Source organism: Grammomys surdaster, unplaced genomic scaffold, assembly GCF_004785775.1.
Source record: "Grammomys surdaster isolate TR1022 unplaced genomic scaffold, NIH_TR_1.0 139, whole genome shotgun sequence".
Taxonomy (NCBI): Eukaryota; Metazoa; Chordata; class Mammalia; order Rodentia; family Muridae; genus Grammomys; species Grammomys surdaster.
This window is the reverse complement of record NW_021604597.1, coordinates 12,080,639-12,093,765: the sequence shown is the minus strand read 5'-3', so window position 1 is coordinate 12,093,765 and position 13,127 is coordinate 12,080,639. Positions and strand designations below refer to the sequence as shown.

General features: G+C 38.5%; 1 pseudogene; it reads right to left on the bottom strand.

Moving 5' to 3' along the window:
- Positions 1-10,924: 10,924 nt before the first annotated feature.
- On the bottom strand, positions 10,925-12,621 carry LOC114618006 (annotated as a pseudogene).
- Between the last annotated feature and the right edge of the window lie 506 nt (positions 12,622-13,127).

Sequence of the window (13,127 nt, the reverse complement as noted above, 5' to 3'; positions counted from 1 at the left end):
TCACATAGACAGCCTGATAACACTAGAATTTATATATTGTAATTGTATTGAATGTTTCAACAACCATTCTCTTGTCAAACTTATGCTCACTTGAAAGTGCTTCTGCCAATACAATGCACTCTGTCTTGAATCATTTCAAGATAGAGTAGCAGATCCACCTAAGGAGAAAACATGCATTCACATTCTGTCCTAGAATTATTTAATATATGCAGTACCAAAAACTATAATACATTGCATTTTTCAGAGTGAAGTTCAAAGTAGTCTTAGGCTTAAAAATCTATGAAGTTCTTATTTCCTCTCTTCCTAGATACTCTAAACTATATTTTCATGGAATCAATGTTAAATTACTGCCTGAATGTATCAAGCTACATAATACATGCAAGAGATTTTTGTGTAAGATGGCATGGTGTTTGTTCCTGCAAAGAGGAATCTGGTAAAAATGGAAAATAACAGTACATAATTCTGTTAGTCAATAGAAATCTTTCCAGAAAGTCATTCTATTTTGTTCTTTATTCAGAGTTGACAAATTCATTTTGGATGAATTGTTAATTTTACTGTTGACCTCTCCAGTGTCAAAATGCTTTTATAATTTAACTTTTAAAAATAGTTTTGCTTCACTGATGGAAACAGTTGCAGAGACCAACATCCAACTTTTAGGCAGAGCTAGGGGAGTCATACGGAGGAGGGGAAGGAAAGATTGGATGAGCCAGAGGGGTCAATGACACTACAAGAAAAATTACAGAATCAACTAACCTCGGCCCATAAGGGCTCACAGAGACTGGACCACCAACCAAAGAGCATACATGGGACTGACCTAGGCCCCTAAACATATATAACAGATGTGCAGCTTGATCTTCATGAGAGACCCCTAAAACTGGAGCAAAGGCTATCTCTAACTACATTGCCTACCTTTGAATCTTTTCCCCAGCTCAGGCCAACTGAACTATTTGTCTAGGTTCAATAGGAGAAGAAGCACCTAGTTCTACTGAAATTTGATATACCAAGATAGGTTGGAATCCATGGGAGGTCTCCTCTTCTCTGAAATGAAAGGAAAGAGGGATGGGAGAGGAGGGGAGAACTGGGAAGAGAGGAAGGAGGGGAAGCCTTGATCAGGATGTAAAGTAAATAAATTTACTTTAAAATAATAATAAAATAAAATAAAAATATTTTGCTTCTTAGAAGTAACAAGGGATCATGTTGGCATTCTTTTCACAAGTATTTTCTCTTTCATACTCCATTTTGAATAATTCACTAATAATTGCTAATTGTTTATTAACTATATTAATCATATTGACTAGTATAACAAAATGTCATAAGCTATAAGAAAACTTTAAGCAACAACAATGTGTCTCTCACAGTTCTGGAAGTTAGCAAGTTCAAGATAAAGGCAACACTGTCAGATCTTCAGTAGGGAAACACTTCCAATGAAGTTACCAAGTCCGTCAAAGTCAAATTTGGCAAACTAATTGGAGTTATAGGATAGGAGTATAGGTGAGGGATTACTCACAGGGGATGGATAACTCAAATGCAGGTGCATCTCCAAGAATCCATGTGAGCATGGGTCACTGTCTTAGTCTGGCTTTTCACTGTTCTGAAGAGACACCATAACCATCTCTTATAAGGGACAACATTTAATTGAGGCTAACTAACAAATTCAGAGTTTCACTCCATTATCATCATAGCAGGAAGCATGGCAGCATCCAGGAAGCCATGGTGCTGAAGAAAGAGCTGAGAATTCTACATCTTAAACCAAAGACAGCCAGGAGCAGACTGTCTTTCCTGCACTGTGTAGACATTGAGCATAGGATATCTGAGACCACTCAATAGTGACACATTTCCTCCAACAAGGCCATACCTATTCCAACAAGCACATACCTCCTAATAGTGTCACCCCCTGTCACCTCCCTCAAACTCACGAGTCTACAGGGGCCAAATCTATTCAGATCACCACAGTCACAAGTCATGAAAGCTATGTCTTTGGATTTCATTTCATGACCTGCAGGCAGTTCACCTAATAAGAAATTATTGTTTCCTCAACAATTGTTAGTGCTCATACAACTTTGATGACGGGTCTTGTAAATTGTCTAAGTTTCAATAAATTCCCACCTTGTCAGTTTTTACCTCCTTTGTCTTTTAAGTTTTGCTTCCTGAGTCCTAATAAGACTTCAGTCAGGATTGAATGTTTCAATTTGGAAGAAATTGCTATATTATACTCTTCATAAAAAAATGAATCCCACATGGACCCCCTTCCCCATATAAATTCTTTTAAATGTAACTATCCTGAAAAGGATACATTTCCAATTCTATCACTTTGGGTCTTCGGCACATGAATCCTAACTTTGAAAAGAAGAGCTGACCCACCCCTAACCAGCTTTAGTACTTAGGAGAACAGACCCACACATAACAGGAACTGCAGGTGAGCAGGTCCTAAGGATATGAGCATGGGAGTGCTGGTCTGACCACTCATATCCCATGTGATAGAGTGGATGAGGGAGAGATACCCTCCTCACCTCTCACTACCTACAGCAGGTGGGAGACCTCATCTGGCCCTGTGGTCATGAGGATTGGAAAGCTGTCCCTGCCCCTTATCAACTGCAGCATTCAGGAGAGGAGGCCCTGTACCTTGCCTGGGCAGCACAGTAGAGCTGATCTTGGTGGCAGAGGCATGGGTGAGCTGGCCCTAAGGGCATGCAAGAGTTGACCCTACAACTTGTCTGCTATCCAGTGATGTGGCCTAGGAAAAGATGCCTCTGCACTTGCCCCTTGTCTCTTGAGGCAGGTGGGAGAGCAGGCCCTGCACTTTATCTAGGGTTGCTGTGAGCCACGCTAAGGGCATGAGTGTGGGAGAGCTGGCCCTGTCTCTTGACTACTATGCAGTGGCATCACAAAGGGAGACACCCCCCTCCTCTCTCTTTTGCTCATACCACCAGCCAGGGTAAGTGGAGAGAGACCCCAGGGGTCATGAGAGTGGGATAACTGGCCATATCCTTCACTGGCTGCAACACTCCAGACAGTGGACCCTGCTGGCCCTGGTTGCTGGTGAGCTGTGCCCAATGGTGTGAGAGTGGGAGAGCTGGCTGACTGACCAGCTCAGATACTTCTCCAGCTCAGGTTCAGGGCTTTGAATGCAAACCCCAAAAATCTATCCCAAGAATGAACTGCTTGAGTGCATCAAGGGGCTGATCCTACAGTTCCAAAACTATAACATCTTCATGATACAGAGCAACAACTGGTTATCTGAGAGGAGTTCCAGTGAGGTTCCAGTATGGATAGAGTAGCAGAAGCCATATACCTCGAAGCAGACTAATGAGTCATTCCAGTGAGCATTTACAAGTAAAGCAGTGGGGACTAAAGGGAATACTGTGGGACACACTGTGACACACTGCAGCTTCCACAATGAGATTTCTTCTCTATTTGAGAGAACAATGCAAGGCTGGGGAACAAATATGAAGGGAGGGGAATATGAGTGAGATTGGGGTGCGTTTTGTAAAATTCACAAAGAACCAATAAAACAATTCTTTAGAAGATTAAAGAAATGATTCACAGTTTATATGTTTTCAAGGTTTTCATGTGCTATATATCTAAAAAACCAATAGCATAAACATCACAGAGAGCTAAGGGAAAAATAGGCTATTGGGCACAATTTCTGTTCAGTATGTAGAAAGGGAATATAATAATTTCAGTGAATATCATCATTGTGTCTATCAAAGATTTTTCTTACAATATTAAAATGTAATTTGAACATCTGTGAAAGAGAGGCGAAGTATGTGCTTTTATCCCTGAACTTTGGAGCTGTGGCTGTCATGCTCATTGTCTGGGACTTATTCAAGATCAGGGTCCTAGTCAAGACAAATCAGCCCAGTACTACCACTTCAGAGCCTGAGTTTTCTCTCAGCTCCCTCAAACAATTAAGACTGTTGTGAGGTACACAAAACATGGTCTTTTGCTTTGTAAAGCGTTAAGTGAGGAGAGGAGTTAACTCCTCCAGAAAGCATCGTGCAGGCAAAATACAAGTCAGGGTGTTGTGAGAAGACATGAGACACCAACATTCCACATAGTTATCATGATGCAGGAAATGTAATAGGTGTAAAAATATATTCTAGTCAAAGGTACTAAAGCAATAAAAGTTGATAATAACCTTCAGGAGTTAGAAGTGACCCTGGTGAGTTAACAGCATGGCCAGTAAGGACTATGAAGGAAGACAACAAAAGGAGCTGGTAATGCAAGGGCCTTACAAGTCATATTTGAGACTACTATGGCAATCATTTTTTGAAAATGTAAAGGTTAGAGAAATCCATTGAAATATTCACAGACTGACCCCAGCCAAAGAAACAGGTAGGCTAACCAGAACTTTCCTTCCAAAAATAATCCCCCACTTCTATCCTTATGTTCTTGGCAAAGTACTGTGCTGCAATCTGCCCTCTCTTTCTGTTATCCCAGCTCCAGCAGATCACATAGGTATTACCCTCCAAACTTCCTTCCCCACAACTCACTGCTTTATCTCAACCCATAAAGGCAATCCAGTAGGCAATCCCTGAGAACCCATAGGCTGCTCTGGCCAAGAAAGCAGGTAGGCTAACTAGAAATCTTCACCTTTGTTTCCATTCCAACAAGTCCAATCCCAGCCCCATCCTCAGTTCTGTAGCAGAGCACCTGCGGTGGTTTGCCCTTCTTCTCTGGCCTCCATCAAAAATGGATCGCATGGACCTCCTCCCATTATCTCTGCCTCCAATACTAGCAGGTATTTCCTAGGAATACTCAAAGTCCAGGGAAATAGGTAGCCTGCTTGCAGATCTTCCCCACTGTCTCGTCCTCTCCAAATCCAACCCACTGTTGCACCCACAGCTTTGTAGCAGACTATGTGCTACATGAGGCTTCCTCTCCTTCTCTGGCGCCACCTCCAGTAGACCAAACAGGTCTTCTGCTCGAATCTTCCTTCTCCCTACTTATTCTATCCCAGTTCCCAGCTCCATCAAGAATTCTCTGGGAATCCACAGGCCACACTGGCAAGGAAGCTGTTAGCCTACCTGTGGATCTTCACATTTCCCTCCTTTCTTCTAAATCCAACTGTCTGGTTTCACTTCCATCTCCATAGCTGACTTGCCTCTGAGGCTACTTCACTGTCCCCATCTCCAGTGGACCAAGCAGTTCTCTAAATTATTTTGCCACTCATCCTATTATTCCAGGCTTTCTCTGGGAAATCGCTTGCCAGCCCTGCCAGAGAAGCAAGAAGGCCAGCAAAACAAGTAGGCAGGCTTCATTCTCTCATCTTTCTGCCTTATTGAACTCCCTCACTCTCATTCTCAGCTGAGACAGATTACCTCTTATCACCTCTTCTCATTCTTTGTCCCTATTCTCAAGGGACTAAGCAGATCCTAGTAGAACATCCTGCTTTTCTTCCTCCTGTGGATCCCATTCAGGACCAGTCCCAGTACATCTCCATGCCTAAGTGTCAGGTTTCAATACCTAAGAACACATCTTACCTAGAACACCCAGTTTTAGCATACCTAGCATGATATCAGAAGAATTCTCTACCAGGTAACACACCGCCAGCCACCACACCCTCTTAGAAATCAGAGAAAGCAACATAAATGAAAGAACAAAACACTCACCCAACAAAGACAAAATCAGGTATCAGCACCTAGAATTATCATCATCTCAAACTCAGATGCCTAAATATGAGCATAAAACCACAATTATCAATAGCGTCTAGGAAAATATGTCTCCAGTAAAACTCAGCAACAATATTGCAGTAGGCCCAGAGTATTGTAACATAGATGAAACACAAACCAAAGGCCTTAAATAGCCTTTATGAATATTATAGATATTCTTAAAGAGGAAATGAATGGGTCCTTTAAAGAAATCTATGAAAACATAAACAGCAGAAGAAAATAATAAAATTGTTCAAGACCTGAAAGTGGAAAGATAATCAGTTTCTAAAAATCTGAGGAAAATCTAGACAGGAAAAATGTAGAAACTTAAAAAGGAACCTCAGAGGCAAACCACACAACAAGATATAAGAAATGAAGGAATTTCAGGCACTAGAGATATGATAGGTGAAATGGATACCTCCATCAAAGAAAATGTTAAATACAAAAAAAATAGTCCTAGCACAAAACATCCACTAAATCTGAGACAGTATGAAAAGACCAAATATAGGAATATTAAAAATAGAAGAAGATACCAATGTCAAAGTCACAGAAGACATATTCAACAAAATTACATAAAATTTTTTCTAATCTGAAAAAGGAGATGCCTATTAAGGTACAAGAAGCATACAGAACACCAAATATACTGGAGCAGAAAAAAGTTCCCAATGGTACATAATATACATAACACAAAAAATACTAAATGTACAAAACACTAAAATGTAAAGAACACTAAATGTACAGAACAAAAAAAATTTAGTATTTTAGAATACTAAAAGCTTGAAGGGAAAACATTCAAGTAAGATAAAGGCAGACTTAGAATAACATCTGAAGAACACATAAACACACACACACATGCAGAGAGAGAGAGAGAGAGAGAGAGAGAGAGAGAGAGAGAGAGAGAGAGAGAGAGAGAGAGGGAGAGAACAGGATAGCTAAACTAATAAAATAATGCTAAAAGACCTGCTGAACTTTTCACTATCCCAATCTATTCGTTCTACTGAGTTATAGTAAACAGAAAAGTTTTGACTCAAAAACTGACATGTTGATCAATGGAATCTAATTGAAGACCCAGATATAAATCCACACACCTGTAGACATCCAATTTTCTGTAAATCATCCAGCCATAAATATACACTAAAGAAAAGGCAGCATCTTCAAAAAATAGTGCCGGTCAAACAAATAGCTGTATGTAGAAGAACGCAAAAAGCTCCATATTTATCACCCTGCACCAAACTCAATACCAGATGAATGAAAGACCTCAACACAAAACTACATACAGTTAAGTTGATAGAAGAGAAAGTGGGAATAGCCTTCAACTAATTGATACAAGAAAAGACTTTCTGAACAGAATATCATTAGCATAGGCACTAAGATAAGTAAAGAATAAACTAGACCTCATGAAACTGAAAGTCTGCACAGCAAAGTGCGCTGGCATTTACACAAAGTGGCAGCTAACAGAATGGAGAAAGAGTTTTACTAACTACACATATAATAGGACACGAATACCTAAACTATACAAAGAACTTAAATCTAAACATCAAGGAAACAAATAACCCAATTTTAAAAACAGGATACAGATCTAAAGATAATTCTCCAACAGAGTCTCATGAAGGAAACAAAACATTTTGATGGGTAGACTGCATGCCCAGCTGTAGATGACCAACAGAAAATAGACTCAGCAGCATCTTTGGAGGCTCCTTGTCTCATGTCATGGTGGGATCTTTCTTTTTTAATTTTTATTTTGTCTATAGTTTTTCTTCTCTCACTACAGGTTCTTTGTATATATATTATGGTTTCCATTTAAGTATTTCTGTGATTCCTGAGTGTTTGAATGAGTACATCTGTTCCTATTTGTTTCTTGTATCTTCCCTTGGGATCTTCTACTTCTGTTTGTTCGTTTTTTCAAATTCTGACATGTTATTTTTGTTACATATTATATTATTATTATCCCTCAGAAGCTTTTTTGTTTTCTAATGAGAGATATAAAGGGGATGAATCTGAATGGGAGAGGAGTTGGGATGGTGCTTGGAGTAGAGAAAGGAAAACTGTAATCAGAATAAATGACATACGAAAAATTCTATTTTCAATAAAATTTAAAAATGAAGAATGAATATTCCAGTAATAATTAAGATGAAAGACAAACTGGATTTGATAGTACAGTGCTGGTGGCTGTCATGAGAAATTGGTTATTTGAGTAATAGTCATAAGGCAGGCTTTACTAGCCCTGGTGACTGACTGGATGACAGTAGAAAGGAAAAGATATTCAGGACTCCAGCCCAGGAAATGGCACAAGTATTACACCATTTACTGATGACTAGAAGGCAGACCAGGTGGCATGTATTTATAGTTCTAGTTTTTTGGGTAACTGAGACAAATATAATATGTTCATGACTAGATTTTCTGTGTGTGTAGCAGGGGGTGGGGTGGGGGGTTCTCAGTCACCACCAGGGCCAGTTGAGTGCTGACCCACATGAGACAAGAAAAAAGCCTGGTTCAGCATAGCTCAGCAGCTGGTTTGGGTTCAGACTTCTAGAGTCTGACACCAAGAGGTTTTTAAAGGCATATTTAAGCACAATACAATTTTAGAAAAAGGTTTCCTGATGAGAACTAACTCAATCATTTGTCTACATCAAAACTTAAGACACAATTCCATTGAAACTCTTTTCAAAGTGTGTATGACCTCTTAACATAAAGAGGTGCTCTATTGACTAAGAAAAAAAATGCTTAAGATAAAAGTCAAGGGAGAATAACTGAGATAGACATAAGATTCTTGGAAAGCCCAGTGCAGCCTACCCATGTGGATAGCACAGAGATCACATGACTATTAACCACATCTGCTCCATTGGTAAAGTACACATGACATCTTCCATAAGGATAGGTTCTATTAACTAAAAAACAACAATCATGATTAAAGGTCTAGGGAGGAAGAGTCTTGGATAAACCTGATTCCAAGATATTCGGTTTAGCCTTGCCCTACAAATACCACAGGTCACAGGGCTATTGACTACATCCATTCCCACCTTTCTTGGTAGAAACCCTGGAAACCCAGTGTGTGTAACATTGCTGGTTTTCCTAGTACTTATCTGTGAGCACATAGGCTTTGAGCCCTATAAAAGGCTGGTCCACACAGCAAGATTCTAGCATACATTTCCCCCCTTCAAAAGAACTGGAATTTCAGAAGTGAGATACAGTGTTTGTAAATATAAATTGATCGCTAGAAGTGGAATTAGTATTCATATAATAACAGCATTTATACTATATCACTAATTTCACACAATATACATTTTCTAAGGAAAAAAATTTAAGGTTCAAATAAATTAAATGATACACCTAAGAGCATAAAAGTCTCAAATAATGACACTGGGATAGGAGGTAGATCTGACATCTCTAATACCTTTCTTATTGCACTCTGCCCCTTTCTTCTAGAAGCCACATTACCTCTTAGGAGAGGTAATCTCTTTAGTAGTAATGTCAGTGATTTCCTGAATGGTGTTCTGAAAACCAGCGGGGCAATTTCAATCCCCTAAAGCTTGATGCCTTCGCTGACACTGCTATTCCTAAAAGAACCTTGAAATAGCTCTCATACTTTCCCTTTCAAAATATTCCACAAGTTAGAAATACAGATGCTTTTCAAATGGAAACAGTAAAGCATTCAGAAGTAAGCCCTCTTCAGATGACTAAATTATCTTATTCTTGTGCTATGTTCATGACAAGGCTGTCATAAAGTCTGTTTTCTAAGTATAGGTAAATCATTTAACATGGACAGCTCTAATGTGCTGCTAATTTCCTGAACCTATTTTCCTGTATTACTGACCTAGCTCTGTCGCCTTCCTGAGAGGACTATCGAGCTCTGCTCTCCACACATAAATCAAGTGAAATCCATTTTCCCAATGTTTAAAATAATAATGACTAATATATATGATTTTCTCTATCTCCATTTTCTTCTGTGTATCATCATCATCATCATCATCCTTATTGTTTGGTTTTTTGATACAAGGTTTCTCTGAGTAGCCCTGGCTGTCCTGGAACTTGCTCTGTACAGGTAGGCCTTGAATTAAGACATCCTGCCTTTGCCTTTGTACCTGAATGCTGGGATTAAAGGTGCACACTACTACTCTCAGGCCCTGTGTATTATTATTTAAAGTTTAATCTACTTCAAAATCTAGTGTAAGGAGATTCTGTGAAGATGGTAAGATTCGAATACAAATACAAACAGAAGCAACCTAGAACAAACTCTAACCTATCAAGTGATGTTGTATGCTCTTGAAACTTGAAGTTCAATCAGGTTAAAAGCTAGCTAAATATAGCCACCAGAAAAAAAGAATCTAGAACATGGTGGTATGAAGTTCAGGCAATATAAATGTTGCATAACTATAAAGGGGTAAAAATGGAAGGAATACCTGCAGGGAACAGTGTAACTGTATTCATTAGCAATAATGGTAGTGATGTTATTATTGTTCTAGGGGTGTGTGTGTGTGTGTGTGTGTGTGTGTGTCAGAGAAAGAGAGAAGGGGGATTATAAATAATTACTCAAACTTCATTGCCCATTGTGTCTTCATTGCCCACGTATATAAGGAAGCACAATTATTACTTCAAGAACAGTGATTTTGCTGGGATAATGATGGCTCTGAAGACATGGGACATAGGGAGGAGTTTTAGCAAGATAGCAAAATTCTCTGCTTTGATCTACTGGTGATTGCAAAGGTTTCTATACTTTTAATATTTCAACAAAATAGCCATCTATTTGTAGTCTTCCTATATCTATATCTTATTTTTAAACTAAATGCTTTTAAATATTTCATTATAATATCATTGATTTAAGATATAAATATTGTTTTACTATGATTAGTTAAATTAGTTTTATCATGATAACGTGATTCATATGATGCTTGGCATTTCTTGACTCTAGGTTTGAGGTAATTCATTTTCTAGCATCCATGAATTACCTTAGTGAGGGATGAACTTGATCTTCTGATGATAGCCTGCCTCATGGAAATAATCAGAGGCTGTTTAACAAGACTTGTGATAGCTGCTTTTCAGAGTCTTCATTTGATCTTGCATCTTTAACTACCCTCGTTTTTTTTGGTTTTGGATATTTTTATTTCTTCATTTTTTTATTATCAGGAGTGACTGAAATAAAAAGTATAATTGAGTCCCATCATTATTGTCATTATAGAAATGGCTTTAAGAGAAAACTGGTCAGATGAATATTATTGCTTCCCACTTTTCAACTGGTAAATAGTTGCCATTGATAAAATAGACAAACCCAGAGAATCTGTCCAGAATGTTCAAGATATGGTATATTATACAACATGCCTGTTCTCGGGGAGAACACCTAGGACATAATTATGTGTACTTCTTGATCTCATCATACAAGACAAGTACAAAGGCACCACCCATGCCTCTGAGAACGTTGGACCATGCACCCTTGAAAAACGCCTTGCTTCCTTCATCGCCAGCGATCTTCCTCCAGCAGTCAAGCGTGCCTGTATACATGATATCAGTTCCTTTGCGTCCCGACTGCATCATCATACGACGGCGAACCGTGTCAAAAGGATAGGAAGTCAGGCCAGCAACAGCAGTGACAGACTGTGCAATCATCCAGCTGATGAAGATGTGAGTATTCTTGGGATCTGGGAGCATTCCCTTTGCAGTGTCATAGATACCAAAGTAGGCAGCTCGGTAGATGATAATGCCCTGTACTGACATATTAAAGTACCCTCTTGAAGCAAACTCTTCTTCATTTGCCGAGCTTCATACAGAAGGACAATTGTATGGTGAGCAAGCCCTGAAATCCCACCGCTGATCTGTAGATAACTGATTTTAGGACATAGGGATACAATAGTGACAACCACTAGAAAATACCCATCAAGATTCTGTAAACTAGAGGAAAAAACATATCAAGCTTTTGTGAAAACTTACAATATTGCGGCTTGTAACAATTATAAAAAATTATGTTATGGATACTTAATAGGATGTTCATGCCTTAGGACTAATTTCTGTTATAGATTCATTTTTAACTATTACCTGAAACTATTCAGTAACTTCCTAGTGCTTTTGTCTTTTATTGTTATTTCTTCATTGTTTTTAGAACTCAGGCTTCATTTTCTCAAAGTTCAAAACTGCATTTGGATCTGATTTAAAGGAATGCTATTTTGGGCTTATAATTTTTAACTTTCCAAAACTCATTATCTTTGTATTATACAAAGAAATTCAGAATAACCCAACTATCTAAAAGTCATTTAGCCATGTGTTTTTCCCTTTGGGAATTCAAGACCATTTATTATGTGCCCTAGTTGAGTCTAGGTAGTGCCTCTCTGATCTGTTGTAATGTCTGATTCTGACACTGTGTGTTACTAAACCTGTAAAACCTATAACTATTTTTATAGAAAAAGTTTGGCAAATTTCAAAGATAACAGATATATTTTAAATTTTACAATCCCATTTGTTGCTATCCCTGAGTGTTGGTGTCTGATATCAGAGAGTAGTACAGAACCCTGTAAATAGAGATCCATTCAAAATGGGCAACACTAACATTTACTAAGTTTGTAGTTAGTAGCCCAGAGTTGTTAATTTTATCTTGTGCTGATAACTTGAGAAATGTGTGAAAATACATAAACAGCAGTGTATATATGAAAAATACTTTTAATATATGCCACTATGACATATTGTAATGGGTGACTTAATTTTCTACATAGGTAGACAATAGCATCTCTTATGGTTTACTTATTGTTCATGGTATCTAAAATTCATGTTAAAATTTAGTCCTCATAATACCCATTATTAAGAGGTAGGACCCCTAGGAGATAACCATGGCTTTATCTTCACAAATGGACGAATTGCTCAGGTGAGTAATGAGTTAAATGAATTATCCCAAGAGGAGTCTGCTATGAAAACATGCCTTTCTCATGCTTCCTGTGTCCACATGATACGTTCTACTTCCTGTGATGTCTGCCAGTAATAAGTCCATCACTACTTATTGACAATTAACTATAAAATAGGATGTTTTCTTCTTCAAAACATAGCAATCTAGTACTTTATTAGTACCAAAGAAAACAGTCTAAGAAAACAATCAACTGGAAAATCAGAAGTTCTGGTCTGCAATCACAAACCTATACAATGATCTGGGAAACAGGGTCCTATGAATAATGTCCACTTAAGGAGAACTTTTAAAGGAATGACAGACATGACAAGCAGAAACTGTTTCCAGGTGCGTACATACACCTTATCTACACTGGACTCTGAACAAACATGTACAGCAAAAGGGATAAGGGACTTAATACCTCCCTGCTTACTAAACCTGAACCCTGGCATGACACAACCAACAGTTGAATATCATCTGACAGCTTAGAGGCTTCTCACAGGGGCTTCTCTCATCAGAAAAGTGCTGCTTGCTTTCTATACCACAGAGACCCTGGGTAGATCATATATGGACCTACCTCACCCCTACCATAGAACCAATGAATAAAAATACAT